This window comes from Phyllostomus hastatus, unplaced genomic scaffold, assembly GCF_019186645.2.
Source record: "Phyllostomus hastatus isolate PE091 unplaced genomic scaffold, TTU_PhHast_1.1 phas_scaffold_501, whole genome shotgun sequence".
Taxonomy (NCBI): domain Eukaryota; kingdom Metazoa; phylum Chordata; class Mammalia; order Chiroptera; family Phyllostomidae; genus Phyllostomus; species Phyllostomus hastatus.
Genome location: NW_025334033.1, coordinates 9633976 through 9653488, shown reverse-complemented (window position 1 = coordinate 9653488; position 19513 = coordinate 9633976). Strand labels below are relative to the sequence as shown.

At 41.1% G+C, this 19513-nt stretch overlaps 1 protein-coding gene and 1 pseudogene across 3 annotated transcripts in view; one reads left to right on the top strand and one right to left on the bottom strand.

Moving 5' to 3' along the window:
- MGA (MAX dimerization protein MGA) overlaps window positions 1-5731 on the bottom strand; it is a 159584-nt gene extending 153853 nt beyond the window's left edge. Inside the window, exon 1 of one of the 3 annotated variants that reach the window (XM_045822092.1) lies at window positions 5646-5731. The gene's annotated coding sequence lies outside the window, so the exon portion shown is untranslated. Of the gene's footprint in view, window positions 1-5349; window positions 5414-5645 lie in introns of those variants that run through there. The other 2 variants (XM_045822090.1, XM_045822089.1) reach the window with 2 other exon arrangements.
- A 1270-nt stretch (window positions 5732-7001) lies between these two features.
- On the top strand, window positions 7002-7120 carry LOC123809090 (annotated as a pseudogene).
- The last annotated feature ends 12393 nt before the right edge of the window (window positions 7121-19513 follow it).

The following is a 19513-nucleotide window of genomic DNA, read 5'->3' as shown; positions in this document are numbered from 1 at the left end:
CCCTCTTCTCTACTCCCTGGCTGATTCCACCAGACCCTATGTTGTTTTGGTTTTGTTTAAAGTTTTTATTTCTTTATTTTTAGACAGGGGAAGACAGGTATAAAAAGAAGGAGAGAAACATCAATTGGTTGCCTCTGGCACACCCCCAACTGAGGACCTGGCCTGCAACCCAGACAAGTGCCCTGACTGGGAATCGAACCAGTGACCTTTTGGGTTGCAGGATGACACCCAATCCATTAAGCACACTGGTCAGTACCAGACCCATGTTTTTAAACATAATTTATGTACTGATGACATCCCAAATATATATTCACAGCCTTGACTTTGACTCTGGGGTCCAGACTTGATCAGTCAACTCCCAACTCAATGGTTATTCCTGGACTATCTAGTGAGGATCACAAACTCAACATATCCAACTAAACTCTTCATTTTAAACCCCAGACTAGCTCCTTTCCAGTTTTCCATCTCTGTTTACATGACACCAGTTGCTCTAGCTAAGAACTTGCACTTATCTTTGATTCCTCTCCTTCTCTTAATGCCCACAACTAATCAATCAGCAAATTCTACCTTCAAAAATTACCTTGACCCCTTCTCAAATATTAAAGAGATTTATTTAATAAAAAGATCAAAACTATGAATAGTAAAATGACAACAAACTCACAGCTATCAACAACTGAACTAAAAAAACAAAACAAACTAAGCATATAACCAGAATAGGTACAGAATCATAGATATGGATATCAGTTGGAGGGTTATCAGTGGGGAGGGGTAAGGGGGAGAATGGAGGAAAAGATATAGGAATTTAGAAGCCTAATTGGTAGGTAAAAAATAGAGGGATGTTAAGAATAGTATAGAGAACGGAGAAGCCAAATATTTTACATGCACCACCCATGAACATGAACTAAGGGGAGGGAACAGCTGGAGGGAAGAGGGGTACCAAGCAGAGTGGGGCAAAGGCGGGGGAGGGGAATTGGGACAACGGTAATAGCATAATCGATAAAATTTACTTTAAAAAAATATATTAAGTATACACCGAAAGGAAGGAAGGAAGGGAGGGAGGGAGGGAGGGAGGGAGGGAAGGAGGGGGCAAATCTGTCATTTTCCAGAGCATTTGAGATAGTGACATATGTTGTCAGTTTGGCTCAAATAAACACTTTTAAAAATAATAGTAATAATTTGTCCTGGCTGGTGTGGCTCAGTGGATTGAGCGCCAGCCTACAAACCAAAGGATTGCCAGTTTGATTCCCAGTCAGGGCACATGCCTGGGTTATGGGCCAGGTCTCCATTAGAAGACACATGACAGGGAACCACACATCAATGTTTTTCTCCCGCTCTTTCTCCCTCCCTTTCCCTCTCTCTAAAAATAAATAAACAAAATATTTTAAAAATTTATTTTAATAGAATATCCCTGGCTGGTGTGGCTGAGTAGATTTAGTGCTGGCCTGCAAACCAAAGGGTCACTGTTCAGTTCCCAGTCAGGGCACATGCCTGGGTTGTGGGCTGGGGCCCCAATGGGGAGCATGTGAGAGGCAATCACACACTGATGTTTTTCTCCATCTCTTTCTCTCTCCCTTTCCCTCTCTCTAAAGATAAATAAAATCTTTAATAAATATTACTTAAAAGACAAAGAAATATGATTGAATTATGTAATGTATCAGCATTTATTGATTACTTAATTATAACATGTACCATGCTAACATAACATATTATTAATAGGGAAAACTAGGTGTTGGGTACATGGAAACTCTATAACATTTTCTGCAATTTTTCTATAAATGTAACAGTTCTAAAAGTTTATTTTCTTTAATTAAATTCATCCAAAATATAAAAAAATTAATTCATACAAAAATCCTACCACTCAAATAAAATCACTGGTAGTTCAAATTTTATATATACCATTCCAGACCTCATAGTTAACTTTCTTTAAAATTTTTATTTTTTCTTTCCAAAAAGAATGGAAGGGAGGGAGAAAGAGAGGGACAGAAACAATGATATATGAGAGAAACATCAATCAGTTGCCTCTTGCACACAGCCCAACAAGGGGTTGGGCCACAATGCAAGTATATGCACCAATAGGGAGTCAAACCAGCAACCTTTCCTTTTGTGGGACAATGCTCCATCAACTGAGCCACACCAGTCAGGGCACCAGATTACCTTTGATGACATTTCAGACAGCTATTTAAATTAACACATATAAGTATCTTCCTACAAAAATGTGATCATGTTACACATAATTTTGTAACCTACTTTTCACACTTAAGAAAATAGATATGCTTTCCAAGTCATTAATAGAAATCTGTATCATGTCTATAAGCTATAAGATATTACCTTCTATGAAGGCACTATATTTACTTAACTAATCTCCTATTATACAATACCTGCTTTTTCAGTTTTTGTTATTATAAAAATACTGCAAGACAACTCTTAAAAGAAAATGTTTGCAAGCCTATGAATTAGTGCCTTAACACAGATAAGGCACTGCTGAGTCAAAGGACATACAGATTTTTAATACTTTCAATAAGTATACTCAAAATGCCCTCCTCCATTAAGGATGTTCATGTAAATATCCACCAACAGCAGTGTATGAATGTATCAATTTCCCCACTCCTATGCCAATACCAGATATTAATATATTATTACATAAATGCCAATTTGCCATTTAGGCTGTGGTGGGAAGTTATTTTATGTTGTTTATAATTGAAAAATGATATATTTTTATCTTTATTGGTCATTTTTATGTCCCTGTGTACGTGACCTACCTATTCATGTCTTTTGCCCATCCAATTGACATTAAGGTCATTAACCTAGGTACAACACATGGTACAAGATTCCCCCCCCGCACTATTTGCCTGGCTTTGCTCATCACTGTATTCCCCATACCTGAAAAACTGCCTGGCACATAGTAAGTACTCAGTAAATATGTTAAATGAATACTAAATGAATAAATTTGTTTTTTAACTTTATAGTGTTTTTGCCAACTAAAGGTTGTTTTATGCAATAATTCTATCAATCTTTGCTTTTATGGATTCTGCCTTTGCAGTCAGGCTTAGAACAACTCATCCTAGTACAAAATTGGAAAACTGTTTATCCATTTTTCAAAGTAGTAATTTTCTGACTTCACATTTTATATTTAAATACCTAATTCACCTGGATTTCATTTTATTTACAGTTTCAGGTACAATTCTTTTTTTCCCCAAATGGTTGGTTAGTCAATTGTTTCATAAAAATTAAAAGTAAATAAATCTAGCCCTGGCTGGTGTAGGTCAGTGGATTGAGTGCCAATCTGCAAACCAAAGGGTCGCTGGTTCTATTCCCAGTCAGGGCACACACCTGGGTTGTGGGCCAAGTCCCCAGTAAGGGGCGAATGAGAGGCAACCACACATTGAGGTTTCTCTCTCTCTTTCTCCCTCTCTTCCCCTTTCCCTAAAATTAAATAAATAAAATCTTTTTTAAAAAGTAAATAAATCGAATAAATAAAAATAGAAAATGTTCAATTTCCCTTACAAGTTAGTAAAAATAATTTTTACATAAAAAAAATTGTCCCACTATAACTTTGAAGTTTTCTCAACCACTATGAAAAGCCACTTTTATAGTACAAGACAGCCTAATATATTTCTAAATTTATTATTCTTTTCCACTGCTCTACTCCAGACTTACTACTTACTATCACAGCTTTATTTGTATATTCACTAGTGTAATTCCCTCCCCACCTCACTTTTCTCTTTAAAAAATTTTCCTACTTTACAGGTTCGTTCCTCCAAATGAACTTTAGAATTATTTTGTCAAGTTTTCAAAAGGAATTCAGGTTGGAATTCCATAAAATTATCAGCCATATGACCTTATGCAAATTACTTAATCTCTCTTTTGCTATTTCCCTCATCAGTAAGTGGAGATAATAGTACTTACCTTATAGGTTTTTTATGAGAACTAAATGAATTAAGACATATAAGGTACTATGCTAGAAAGATAGTAACTATTATTATAATTGCTCAAAAGTAAAAAACTATTATTACAATTGCTCAATAAGTGTTTCCCAGATCGTGCTCCCACAAATTCAAAAACCCTTGAAGATACACCAAAGGGTAGCATAAACCCTAAAGAGTGATATGAAAAATACATAATGTATGTTTCTTCCATTTCACTAAAGACCTTGACCTCTGGTAAAGTGAAGGGCTGTAGCTGGGAGAAGAGTACCAAAGGCTGGTGGCAGGGAGCCTCAACTGTTTTATAAGAACTGGCCCACCAAGTGGAGAAGCCTTAGCAAGTCCCTTCTAATTACTTGTGTTCCCTCATCTCCAGGTATAACAATACTAACCTCGATTTCTTCCCAGGAAATATACAGGGACTAAACGTCTAAAAGAATAGTTTTCACATAAGAAAAGGAGCAAGTACAGAACACAAATGCCATTGATAAATATGGATAAATGTGCTAGAATATTATAACAAATTACCACCACCAGATTTCCCACATCATTGTAACAATCTTGGGAGAAGGAACTGCTGTGAAAAGATGGAATTGTCTCATAATTGTGAATAGTTTGCTCACTGTTAATTCCTTTGTTACCTGCATAACATTGGGGTAAGGCAGAGGTAATACACCACATGAAGGACCTTAAAAAAATAATCTATACACAGCTAAAATATAAAGGAGAAAATGAAAGCCAAGAGTGGCAACATGACTTGTTAATTACAAAAGTAGCCAAGGCTTAGATAAACCCCAGGCCTCTAACTCCCAGACGTCGGTTCATTCCACCACACCATACAGGTTCTCCGCGAGGCTTGACACGCTTTCATGTGGGAGGAGTAAAAGGAGACAATCTGGTCGCTGAAAAACAACAGAAAAGGCACAGGACGGCGCAGTCGACGGCACGTGACTGACTACGCCTTCCCCTCTCCCATCCTCCCCCTTCCCCGCGCCAGCAGCACGCGCTGCCAACCTCATCATGTGACCTTCACGCGGCCCCAGCGCTCCCCTTGCTCGGCGACTCTTTCCAGCAGCCATTTTGATGAGAACTTGTCGTCCGTGCTCACAGCGGTGCTGAAGACCGCGAAAACCCGTGGCCAGATTTTACAAGCTGCATAGGCGCTTCGAAAAAAAGCTCCAGCCGTCAGGGCTGAGCTGAACCTCACTGAACACGTCGCACCCCGGGGCGCCGGGGAAAGCTGTGGGTGCGCCTCGGCCCGCGATTGGCTGTGGCGTCCACGTGATGACTTTGCCCCCCTCAACCTTCTCCTTCCCCGCTCCCACAAAATACACCCAAACTGACTCTTTAACACCTCGCGCAAAGTACACGCCACTGGCGCGTGGGGATGGACGGAACGCGTGGCAACTAAGGCGCCTGCGCGTACCTGCCGGGCCGATCGGAGCGGACCCACGCGCCGTCCCGCTCCGCTCACGGGTCCGGGAATCCTCGCGCTGCTGGACCACCCGGCTACTCATTGGCTGCCAGCTTTAGTCACGTGCTCAGCTCAGTCCTGCCCCTAACCGCTAATCACCTGGCACTGTGCTCGAAGCGGCGCCGAAAGTCATTCGCACGCGGAAAGGGAGGACAGTTAGAGGGCCTCCTTTTCTGCCGTTAGGGGGTTGTACTCATAAAGGAAAAACGAAAAAGCAAGGTCTTAAAACCAAGAAAGCTCATACCTACCGGTTTAACTTCGCGTGCCCCTCCAGGAACCGGGAACCATCGCCCTTGGGCGCTCCCCGATGCACGCCGGGATAGGTCTGGCGCCCCTCGGTGTGCTGCAGAGCATGCCGGGAAAAGCACCTCTCTCTCCTGATTTCCTGGCTCTCACCTCTGGGGCATTCCTTTCATGTCCCCTTGAAAGCCGGTCCTCGGACTCAGAATAAGGCGGTTTGAGTAATTATGGGAGTGTAACTGGATAAAACAGGCACTTTTAGTCCCCTCCTCCTTACTTTTTCGATCTGTGTGGTCTTGGGGAAACTGCTTAACCTTTCTTGGAGAATGTATTTAGTAAGTGCCTGCTGAGTGCCTTTGGGAACATTGCAAAAAAATAGCAAGGGTATTTGCTTATTAGTAAACTACCAGTCTTTCCTGGTCAGTGGAAAACAATGCTAATCTACATAGAACTTCAAACCCCACTTGGGAGAGTAATTAATACCTAGAATTTCTCTTGGGGCGGAAGATCAGACCTTTCCTGGTGAATTTACTACTGGAAAAAGCATTTGAGATATCGCTCCTCGACAGTTGACTGACTTAAATAAACTCTTGATTCTCTAATCAAAACAAAAACACCACTCTTGTTAGGGATAGGGGGGCAGCGGAGGAAGGAACAGGAGGCAGGGGTTTTTAAAGGGGCCATAGATATGGTCCCGTTACATTTTCTGGCTCAAGCTAATACTAGCTATGGTATATTACAACCAAGAAAAAAGGTGGTCTCACATCAAAGCAAGTTAATTTTGTACTATTCACAAATCAACCTCCAAGTAAAAACTTAACATTCTACTCCAATGAAGTCCCTAATTAAAATAATTTATACCTCTTCTGCTTTGAACTTCATTCCTCAATTTTGCTGATTTCAAAATTTTATTTCATGCCCTGATTGGTGTGACTCAGTGAATTCAGTGCCAGCCTATGAAAGGTCACTGGTTCCATACCGAGTTAGGGGATATGCTTGGGTTCCAGGTCAGTTATCTAGCTGGGAGTGAGCTAGAGGCAACTGATTGATGTATCTCTCACACATCCATTTTGCTCCCACACATAGATGTTTCCCTCTCTTCCTCCCTTCCCCTCTCTCTAAAGATAAATAAAATCTTTTTTAAAAAAACTTTGTGATTTTAGTTCATAAAGAAATTATTGAGATTGGGGAATTAGAAATAAAATGTTCCTTGATTTATAAAATGGATACTACCAAGCTGAAACATAATTTCAATCTCCCTTTTCAGGCTTCAAGGTACTTGATGAGCCTAATTAATTATCAGAAAATTATTTCCTGAGTAAAAAATCAAAAGAAAGGTATTAAACTTCTGGGTATTTATCCATATGGCTTCTCGGACTTTTGGCTAACATCAAATGTAGTATCTTTTCTTATCAGTCTAAACTTTTGGTTATTTATTCAAAGAACACAAAAACACTAATTTGAAAAGATATATGCACCCCTAAATTCATTGCAGCATTATCTACAATAGCCAAGATATGCAAGCAACCCAAGTGTCCATTGTGGGATGACTGGATAAAGAAGATGTATACATATACATGCACACACTCAGGCATAAAAACAATGAAATATTGCCACTTATGACAGCATCGATGAACTGTGAGGGTATTATGCTAAGTGAAATAAGTCAGATGAAAAAAGACAAAAACCGTGTGATTTCACTTACATGTAGAATATAAAACAAAAAAGAAATGAACAAACAAAATAAAAACAACCTTACTGCAGACAACAGATTGGTAGTTACCAGAGGAGAAGGTGGGGTACAAGAAAAGCAAAATGTGTAAAAAGGGGTCAAATGAACGACAACAAATGGAATCCCGTGTAGGTATATAGTGTATCTGTATATGCTATAGTGTATGCAGATATTAAATTACAATGTACACCTGAAAATTATATAATGTTACTAACAAATGTTACCACAAAATGTAACAATAAAATAATTAATAAAATAATATAAATATAAAACAAAGGGAATAAGATGATTATATAATAAACCATTATGGCCATTAAACCATATCTATGTTAAATTTAAAGTTTATGAAACACTTCAATATACCTTACTGTTTGAAATCTTAACAACAACGCTGAGAGAAAAATGCTATACTAATTTTACCATCTTCTGAGACAATGTTGAGTAGGAGGCTGGAAAATGTGGGGTTTTTAAAGATTTTATTTATTTATTTTTAGACAGAGGAGAAGGGAGGGAGAAAGAGAGGGACAGAAACATCAATGTGTGGTTGCCTCTCACATGCCCCCTACTGGGGACCTGGCGCACAACCCAGGGATGTGCCCTGACTCGGAATCCAACTGGCAACACTTTGATTCTCAGGCCATCACTGGAAAATGTGCTTTAACATATGCTCCAGGCAAACTGATGCCCAAATAGGTTTGGGGTCTATTGGATAAAGTGGAAACAGCCCAGGCCTTAAAGTCAGACCCACCCATATAAACTTGCACTTATTGTACTTTGACCCTGAACAGGATTTAAATTTTTTGAGGCTCAGTACCTTGAACTATAAATTGAGGCCCATCATACTTAGTTTGGGGATTATCATGCTGATTCAGAGATAAAAAATATTGAGAATACCTGTCACAGTCCTTGGTAAATAGGAAGCACTCTATAAATATGACTATTACTTATTGACAAAGATTGTATTCTAACCAGCATCCTGTTCTCTCTCCAATGCAACAGATTCTTGAATCTTTTTTTCTCCACTCTTCTCTTTCTCCCCTAGACAGTGCTAGAGGCACACTAACAGATTCTTACACTGCAGATCTCTTTTAGACTCCTTGATGACTATTACCCATCTGTTGGTACAAATTGTTACCTTATCTCCTGCTTTCATTTCAGGAGTTTTTTTTTCCTCTTAACATATTTAAAATGCTGAACTGTAGACATTATTGAAGTAAAATGATGATACTTAGAAGAGGTTAAAACTGTGTATATCTATATGCCTTAGAATAAAAATACCCTCAAAACTCACACTTCCTTTCACTTATATAACAGTGTTTTAGATGCTCCCTTCCCAGTCTTCTTCCAGTGGTAGCTTTTGTATTCTTCTAGTTTCATCACCAACTCATAACAAAGGGAAGGTTTATCTAAGGCAGAGTTACCCGTACACATCCAAAATTCGGTATTTCCAAATTCAAATTAATTATACATTCTTTCAACCCACACACCAACTACTACTGTATTCTCTTAAATGGGCAATAATGCCACCATTTTGATAGCTCTTCCATAGGAAACCTCCGTTATCGTTAATTGTTTCTTGTCATTTGTTTTTGACAATCAATTCGTTATAAACTACTATGGCTTCTTTTTTTAAAAAAAACTATTTCATTGATTTCTTTTTTTAGAGAGAAAGGGAAAGAGAAAAAAACATTAATTTGTTGTTCCACTTATTTATGCATTCATTGACTGATTCTTTTATGTGCCCTGTCCATGGATCAAACCTACAACCTTGGTATATCAGGATTACACTCTAACCAACTGAGCACCAGCCAGGGCCAAATTCTGTTGCTTCTAGCTCTTAAATTTCTTTTAAATCCAACTCTTATTTTCCATTTCTTCCACCATTGCATTAGTTGCATTGCATTGCTTTATCTCTATGAGAACTTACAAATATAGGTTTTTCACTATAATAATAATAGCATGTTAAAGTTGATTTCAGAATATAAAATATGTGGGAACTTCTGGCCAAGATGAGGTATAGACAAATACACTTTTCCTCCTCACACAACCAAAAGAAGAATAACAACAAATTTAAAAATAAAAAAACAACCAGAACTGTCAGAAATTCAAACTGTATGGAAGTCCAACAAGCAAGGAGTTAAAGAAACATTCATCTAGACTGGTAGGAGTGGTGGAGAAAGGCAGTCAGGCCAGAGGGGATGCCTGGCAAGGAAGTGGCTGCAGGACAGGGGTAGGTGAGGTGGCAGCTAGAGGACTGGGCTGTCCCATATTCTTGTGCAGATAAGCTGGGAGGAACAACTGGTGAGGGAGACAGACTGCACAACCCAGGGTTCAGACTCGGGGAAAGAAAGCCTCAAAACCTCTGGCTATAAAAACCTGTAAGGGTTGTGGCAATGGGAGAAACTCCCAGACTCACAGGAGAGTTCACTGCAGAGTCTCGCAAGGTCCTAGAATGTACACAAACCCACTCACCCAGGCATCAGCACCAGAAGGGCCCAATTTGCTTGTGGGTAGTGGGGGAAGTGACTGAAAGCTGGCCAAGAATCAGCAAGCAGCCTTGTTCCCTCTCAGACCCCTCCCCCACAGATAGTGCCACAATACAGTGAAGTGAGTTGCCTGGCCCTGGTGAATACCTAAGGCTCCGCCCCTTATAACAGGACAGGTGAGGCAAGACAAAAAATATGGCCCAAATGAAAGAACAGATCAAAACTTCAAAAGTAAAACTAAGTGATGAAGACATAGCCAACCTATCAGATGCAGGGTTCAAAACACCGGTAATCAGGACGCTCACAGAAATGGTTAAGTATGGTCACAAAATAGAGGGAAAAGTGAAGGCTATGCAAAGTGAAATAAAGCAGAATATACAGGTAACCAACAGTGAATGGGAAGGAATCTGGGACAGAAGGAAGAAATTAAATATTTAACCAGAAGAGAATGAAGAAACAAGAATTCAAATATATATAAAGAGAGGCTTAGGAACCTCCAGGACAACTCTAAACGTTCCAACCTCAGAATCATAGGGGTGCCAGAAGAAGAGAAAGGGTAAGAAATTGTAAGCTAATTTGAAGAAATGATGAAGGCGAACTTCCCCAATCTGGCAAAGGAAGTAGACTCCCAGGAAGTCCAGGAAGCTCTGAGAGTCCCAAAGAAGTGAGACCCAAGGAAGCACACACCAAGGCTCATCATAATTACATTACCCTAGATTAAAGATAAGGGGAGAATCTTAGAAGCAACAAGAGAAAAGGAGACAGTTACCTACAAAGGAGAGCCCATAAGACTGTCAGCTGATTTCTCAAAAGAAACCTTCCAGGCAAGAAGGGGCTGGAAAGAAGTATTCCAAGTCATGAAAGGCAAGGACCTACATCCAAGATTGCTCTACCCAGCAAAGCTATCATTTAGAATGGAAGGGCAGATAAAGTGCTTCCCAGGTAAGGTCAAGTTAAAGGAATTCATCATCACCAAGCCCTTATTATATGAAATGTTAAAAGGACTTATCTAAGAAAAAAGAAGACCAAAACTATGAACAGTAAAAGGACAAACACACAACTATCAACAATTGAACCTAAAACAAACACAAAAACAAACTAAGCAAACATCTACAACAGGAACAGAATCACAGAAATGGAGATCACATGGAGGATTGTCAGCCGGGAGGGAGAGGAGGGAGAATGGGGGAAAAGGCACAGGGAATAAGAAGCATAAATAGTAGGTAGAAAATAGACAGGGGAAGGTTGAGAACAGTATAGGAAATGGAGAAGCCAAAGAACTACTATGTGCAACCCATGGCCATGAACTAAAGTGGGGGGGGGGGGCATGGTGGAGGGAGGGGGGTGCAGGGCAGGAGATAAAGGGGAGAAAAAAATGGGACAACTGTAATAGCATAATCAACAAAATATACTGGGGGAAAAAATATGCCATCCACAACAAGATATAATGAAGTCCAGATTTAGGCAAGCAAGGCCAGGATATAGAGGAATTATTTCTGCCCTGGCTGGTGCGGCTCAGTGGATTGAGTGCCGACCTGCAAACCAAAAGGTCACTGGTTCGATTCCCAGCCAGGGCATATGCCTGGGTTGCCTACCAGGTCCCCGATGTGGTGTGTGGGAGAGGCAACTGATTGATATATCTCTCACACATCAATGTTTCTCTTTCACCCTCCCTTCCCCTATGTCTAAAAATAAATAAATAAAATAAAATAAAATAAAATAAAATAAAGAATTATCTCCTGTCAGGATCTTGGTACCACATCTTCATTTTAGAGTCTTTTGCAGATGTGTCCCATTTTGGCTTATATTGGACTTACTTTGTTGGTATTTAAAACTTTAGTTTTGCTAACATATCCTAACAATTTTCCAATCTTTTCCCAATAACTGTTTACCTACTGATGTAACAGAACTGGCCAGCCTGTCTTTCATGTAATTTTTGTTTTCCCTGCGTGAGGTGGGTGCAGGGAGGAGGGGATAAAAGGGAGGAGAAAAATGGGACAACTGTAATAGCATAATCAATAAAATATACTTTAAAAAAGAATATGAAATATGTCATCTTGTCCTGGCTGGTATAGCTCAGTGGATTGAGCACAGGCTGTGAACCAGAGTCATCAATTCGATTCCCAGTCAGGGCACATGCCTGGGTTGCAGGCCAGGTCCCCAGGTGGGGCCACACAAGAGGCAACCACACATTGATGTTTCTCTCCCTTTTTCCCTCCCTTCCCCTCTCTCTAAAAATAAATAAACAAAATCTTTTTTAAAAATATGTCATCTATATTGTTTTTACAATAGACCATACAGGTTTCTAATATCCTATACTGTGAATGTTCTTAGTAAGAGTAAGTGAAATAATTCTGCTAATATAAGCAAATACAGGGTTTGACACAAATAATGCCCCCTTTTTATTACAAAATCTTTTATTACAAAATCATAAGCATGTAATTCTGTGACATAACATTACACTCAAGCATACCATATGACATTTTAGATGAAATGTTCAAATTAAAACTATAAATGATCACACCTATATTATTACCCTACCAACCACACTTAAGCAGGCCTCACTTCTGCCAGACCCTGTATATGTACAATGAAATATTATTTAGCCTTAAAAAAGAAGAAACATTCTGACAAATGCTACCACATGGATGAACCTTGAAGATATTGTGCTAAGTGAATTAAGCCAGGCACAAAAAGACAAATCTTTTATCTATGTTTCCACTTATATAAGGCACCTAGAGTAATCAAATTTGTAGAGTAGACATGTTGCCAGGGGCTGGAGGGAGGGGAAAACAGGGAGTTGTTGTTTAAAGGCAATAGCGTTTCAGTTTTGCAAGGTGAAAGGCGTTCTGGGGATTAGCTGAAAAACAATGTAAACTTACTTAACACTACTGAACTACAGTCAAAATGATTAAGATGGCAAGTTTTATGTCGTATATATTTTACCACAATTTTTTTAAAAAGACAGCAGATATTTCTTGGCTGTAAGAAGGAATGAATGCACATACAAAGTAAGACTGATTTTTTTCTTCAGTCCTCACAGGAGGATACATTTATTGATTTTAGAGAGCGCAGAAGGGAGAGAGAGAAAAAGAAAGATCCATATGAGAGAGTAACAGCTATGGGTTGCCTCCCATACACACCCCATCCAGGGGGCTGGGGACTGAACCCCGAACCTTTCCATGCACAGAACTAGGTTCCAAGCAACCAAGCCATGCTCACCAGGGCCTAAGACTGATGTTTCTCTTTTTTTAAGCATTTCAAGATTTTTATTTATTTATTTTTAGAGACAGAAGAAAAGAGGGAGGAAAACACCGATGTGTGAGAAAAGCATCCACTGGGGACCTGGCCTGCAACCCAGGCATGTACCCTGACTGGGAATCGAACCTGCGATGCTTTGGTTCGCAGCCCGCGCTCAATCCACTGAGCTACACCAGCCAGGGTCAATTTTTTAAATAGAAAAAAATACAATAAAGATGAAGATAAATGCCATCACACAACACCAATAAGAAAAAGCCTATGTCAGACAGGCCAGGGCACCTTTAAGAAACTAGAAGATAGTCACCATGACCAAAACACAGAGTGACAGCAAACGTGATGCGTGATGAGACTGAAGAGGTGAGTGCAAGGCATGATGAGGGAGCTGTACCTACAGAAACCATGTAAGGCATGAGACGAAAAGGAGATCAAAGGGTAAGAGTACAGAAACAGTTCAGGAGGTTGCTGAGGAGTGGAAAGAAAGAAATGGAGTCTGCAAGGGCATTAGACAGAGAAGCCACGGGGCAAGAGAAGAAGCAGTACAATAGATGTGCCCACAGACCGAGAGGAGGGGACCCTCAGAGCAGGTGATGGTCAGCAATACTGACCATTGCAAAGAGGGTTAGGAGGACAGGAATAAAGAAAAGTCTTTGAATTGGGAGAAAAATGACCATAGACACAGCCATGTGAGAGTGGGGGCTGGGAGAAGAGCCAGATGGCGGAAGAACGAGAGAATGAGTCATGAAGACGTGGAGGCACACAGTATTTGGCAGTGAAAGGAGGAAGAAAAATGGGACAGTGGCTTAAAGAGAGTGGGGTCAAATGGAAGCCCTTCTCAAAATAGGAGAGACCCGAGTGTCTGAGAATGAGAAAAGGAAGCCAGGAAAAAGGAACCAATTCAAAATGTGACGAGAAAATAATTCATGTAATAAGTTCTCTTGGGGAGACAGGACAAGTGGAAAGTGAAGGCTGAGATGTAAGACAGCCTTTTACTCTGAGGCAAAGAGACAGAGGCAGGAATGGATGGTGACAGATATTATTTTTAGGTGGAGAGGAGTTTGGATAATGGAATTTATGTCATTAGCCTCTGTCTTCTAAGTAAAACTAAGAGATAATAAATTTATAAAGCATTCACCACGGTACTGGCCTAAACAATTTTTATATATTAATTCATTTAATCCAAGATAAGTACAGGCATAACTCATTTAATTTCACTTCATTGTGCTTCACAGATGTTGCATTTTTTAGAAATTGAAGGTAAGACCCTTCATCAGCAGAAATATTACCACTCATTTCATTAGGGTAGTCTGGAGAGGAGTCCACAGCTCATCCAGGGTCCACCTGTGCTGTGGACACGCCCATGTTATAGAAAAGGAAACCGAGTCACTGAGAAGTGAAATAACTTTAACAAGGGCACACAGGTAATAATAAGTGGTAGAACTCCTATTTCCACCCTTGAGATAGGAAGGGAATGAGATGATTTGCTAAGATTAAAAGAAGTGGCAGGAAAGGAAGGAAAAGAGAAACAGAAGACTTGAAGAATATGAGAAAGTTTAGAATAGCCAAAGTGAAAAATACGCCTCGGAGTGCGCAACTAAAGTAAGACCTCTTCCAGAGCAGCAGTCCCATATTTTCACTCTTTCTCGTGAACCCTGCACTGGAACATTCCACAATCAGGATTTGCATAACTCCTCACTCAGTTTCGGTAAGTCAACGCTTCCTTTCAAGTTCCTGACCTCTACACCTGCCCACTGGACAGGATTTTCCTAGTAAAGTTGAAGATGACAGAGAATTATTCTGGCCCTCAGAGATGAGGCGTGAAGTCACCCATACATCTGGGCAGCTTTACTGAACCTTAGAAAAGTGTGTGTTTTGTATTAGCATTAGAATTGGCATCTCAGTAGCTTCTATGTTTCAGGGTAGATTTTTTAATTTAAAGTGAGTTAAAGAGGACCAGAGAATTTCTTGCTGAGATTGTCCCTGTAGCCCTTACCACAGGTAATAAACCTGCTTTTTCAAAATGAAATTTGAATTTGCTAAAAACTTTTTATATGTTTCATAATTATTTACATCACCAAGGAAACAGAAAAACTTACAAGAAGCCAAACTGTCTCTATTCTCTTCTTCAAATGTCAGCAGTATGTTGGCAAAGATTCTTAGAGGAGTGAGAACAGAAAAGCAACAACACTAAAAAGCCAAGAACCTCTTTATATAGAAATACCAATAAAAAAATGTCACAACCCAATTTTTATTTCACAGAAAGGCAAACTGGATTCAGGATGAATTCCAGGCAAATTTGCATCATTGATGTCACTTCCTCCAGCAATATGTATTAGTATTTTCACATTAAAACATTGTGAAGAACACCCAACCTTTTAATAATAATTCTCTTAAGGTATGAACATTCATACAATTCAATATTACAGTTCACATGTGCATGTAGAACTGGGACGATGAGGTTTCACGACTCAGAGCATAAATACTGCCATAGTTAGACAACCAATTGGGAGTCAAAGTCGGATACAAAGATGTAGAGATCCATTGTTACTAAGATGTGAACAAGGAGCAAACACAGCACAGAATGGAGCTAGGATTAAGCATGTGTCACGTGAACCCGCCTACAGACAACACAGGGAACTGTTCTCCAAATGGGAGGGGGCTGTCATCACCTCTCCCTCGGTAGCACCATGTGCCACAGAAATCATTTTAGTTTTGGAAGTGTGTTTTGATATGCTGTCTCTCTTCCCTCATATCCCTCCTCCCCACTCTGGGAAACAAACCTGATGCTCTGTAACCTCTGCATTTGCTGTCAGAGGAAGGAAATGGGGTGGGAGGTAGGTCTAGATTTATAACCCCCTGTGGAGCTGAGCTGCCCCTGGCATCACCCAGGCAGGCCTGCTCTCTGACTCCTTCTGGTGGTTGTGGAGGCAAGACTAGCTCCTTATAGTGAAGTGAAAAGAAAGCTCAATTGTGGACAACAGAGGAACCTCCAGTGAAGGTCATTTCATAAGGGCTGATGGGTAAGCCTTGACCTATTTCTTCATTCTTTGTGGACAGACTCAAGAGGAGTGGCAATAGCAACATATAATCCTTTACTGGGAAGGGACGCCTACAGTTTTCTAACTGCACCGTGTGAAAGCTCGGGGAAAGAGCAGCCGTGCCCGACACTCGAGCAGACTGAGTTTAGACTGTCAAAGCCATTACACTAACAGCTTATCATTGATATCCAGTCACAGTCCCGGGCGCTCCACGTACGAGCAAGCAGTCTCTCATAACAGAAGGCCATCTTCGAATTACTATTTCTAATCAGAGCTAGGTGTTATGCAGCCACATGCACAAGGAATCACATATCGAAGGTCACCATATGCCCTCTGACCTTAACCTATCTGTGTGTCTTTTCAAGAAAGTTCTATATAGTCCCAAAGTTCCACCAAGCCTCTGTCCCTCCTAGAAGAACAAAAAGATACATACAGACTCTAAAACAATCTGTTTCCCTCATTATTTTTGCTTCCAGCACAGGCTCAAACCCTCTTCTTGAATGTTTACATCATATTGCATTCCCTCTTTGTCACTGCCTGGCTATTTCTACCAGAGATCAGCCCTTCTTTTCTCTTAATCACTTCTCCTGTTCCTCCCTCCAGCTGATTTAGAGTTATCTCACTCTAACCACACAGAAGGCCCTGCTTGCTAGTCCACTATTTATCTCTATAGCATTTTCAAGGTCATCCCCTACACACACACACACACAAACACACACACACACACACACACACACACGCACGCAGTATTTAGATGGGGTCCAGATGGGGTCCTGGGCCCAAGTAGACTCATTCTAAAAAGATATGCAGAGCCTGAATCCATAGCTCTTGGGGGGTCTGGCCCTAAAATACCTGCTTAACTGAATGAAGGGAGAGCCAAGGTGTGAGCTGTGTATATGCGACGTGGATCACTGTCCATAGAACAGAAAACACTGAGAATACAGCCTCCATCTTAATCCCAGTGATCCAGCAGTTGTTTTCCAAGTTCCCTTAAACATTCCCTGCTGCCTAGGAGACAGGGAAATTCTGAAAACATACTATTAGCACCCTCTCTGGTAATCATACTGAGAGACAGAAAGCTTGTATGTTGGGGAAAGCAATTTATTTCATTGTAGATTACAGCCATCACAATTAACATTTGTGTTGCAATTTACAATATGCACAGCACTTTCATAAATGAGAGCTGATTTGATCTTTGCAGCATTCTATCGAAAAGGCCAAAGAAAGTGTTCTTATTTCCATTTAATGGATGCGGAAGGTTCAGAAAGGTTTGATGACTTATCCAGAGTCCAGGAGGCCAAAAGAGAACACAAAGCAGAATAAAAGGAGGGAAAACACAAGAAAGAAAGAGATAAACTGAATTATCTTCAGAGATAATGTTAGTATCTCAGTCACTAAGATACACGGGATCTTCTGTCAAACAAGGGCAGGGGAGTGAGAGAAAGCCACTCAACTCTACTTGTCTCCCTGCCTCTGAATTCTGAGATCCACTTGCAGAGGAAACCTGGGGGTTAAGCCCACGGCTCTACCCAAAGGGGACTATGCAAACACTGGGCTTTATCATCAATTCTGAGGAGATGGGCGTGTTGGAGCTGGTATGGCTATAGGCTTTATCATCGATTCAAACTTCCAGCTGCCTTCCTTTCTTATGCATATTTGACAGGTCACTGTAAAAGGTTAACCAGGAACTCCAGTTAATACTGTCATAAGGAGAGCCCTGCCTTTCTGCAAGGAGAACCCTGCCTTTCTGCCGCTCCCTCACACCCTCACACTCCTGAATTTTTCCTGCTGCTGCTGCTGTTCACCTTTTTCTCCTCCCTCAGCATCACTTCCTCTCTTTTTTGCATGAGCATTTATCTCTCCAGTCCTCCTCCTCCTCCTGTGGTTTCCTCCTAAGGTCCTGGAGGAACCAAACAGCTCCACTGTGAGGACTCTGAAACACAGGAACAGGTTGTAGTTGACTGACCTGGTGAAGTGGAAGACATCACAGGAAACCACGCTGGTCTCCCAGGGCTGGGCTGGAGTTTCCCCTCTGTGTTATTGGCAGCAGCTCTAGGGAGTCAGATGGCCAGATGGTCCTAGAAAAAAATCCCTGCTCCAAGGACATAAAGGCAGAGCAAATTTGATGTTAAGCCCCTAGAAATGTTGAATTACTGTTTATGATCTTCAGAATCGGGTTGAATCTAGGCACACTGATACCTGGAATGTGACCTAAAACTATAGGGAGGGCAATGCAGCCCATCCCAGGGCCATTAAACTCTGAACGTAGTCAGGCACGCCCTGGGGTAGTGCGGGGGAGGAGCAGGAGTGCTGGGATTGGAGACTGGGAGAGACCCAGGCCCCTCCTTGGATCTAGGAAGAAGACAGCCCAGAAACTTCTTTCCCCAAAAGGAAATGGCTCAGGGGGAACTCCTCAACTCCCCAGGACATTGGGAAGGGACAGCGCTGGACTGAACACATCATCCACATGTTTCTACTCCTACATGGTGCCAAAATGCTGTCCCGGGTTCAGCATCACAGAGTTGAGCACATGCATACATTTCCTCCTTGTGGAGAAAGATGCCCCTTCCCGTGCTGAGAGCTGATTATATTCTGATTCGATATTTGTTTTAAAATATTAGCCCTGGCTGGTGTGGCTCAGTGGATTGAGTGCTGGCCTGCGAACCAAAGGGTTTCCAATTCGGGTCACATGCCTGGTTGCTGGCCAGGTCCCAAGTAGGGGCTGTACGGGAGGCAACCACACATTCATGTTTCTCTTTCTCTCTTTCAACTTCCCTTCCCTTCTCTAAAAATAAATAAATAAAATCTTTTTTAAAAAATAAAATATTATAAAAGGGCCCTGACTGGTGTGGCCCAGTAGGTTGGGCATCATCCCACAAACCAAGGAGTCACTGGTTTGATTCTAGGTCAGGGCACATACCTGGGCTGTGGGCCAGGTCTCTGGTTGGTAGCATGTAAGAGACAACCAAAGATGTTTCTCTCCCTCCCTTCCCTTCTCTAAAAATAGATAAACATTATAAAATCTTTTTTAATAGAACTTTACTTTCTTTTTAAGGTTTTATGTATTTAGAGAGAGGGGAAAGGAGTGAGAAAGAGAGAAACATCAATGTGTGGTTGCCTCTCGTGCGCCCCCTACTGGGGACCTGGCCTGCAACCCAGAAATGTGCCCTGACAGGGATAGAGCCAGGGACCCTTCAGTTCGCAGGTCAGCACCCAATCCATTAAGCCACCACAGCCAGGGCTAAAAGCTTTTTTAAAAATATTATAAAACGCCTGGCTGGCGTAGCTCAGTGGATTGAGCTCAGGCTGCAAACCAAAGTGTCACAGGTTCAATTCCCAGTCAGGGCACATGCCTGCATTGC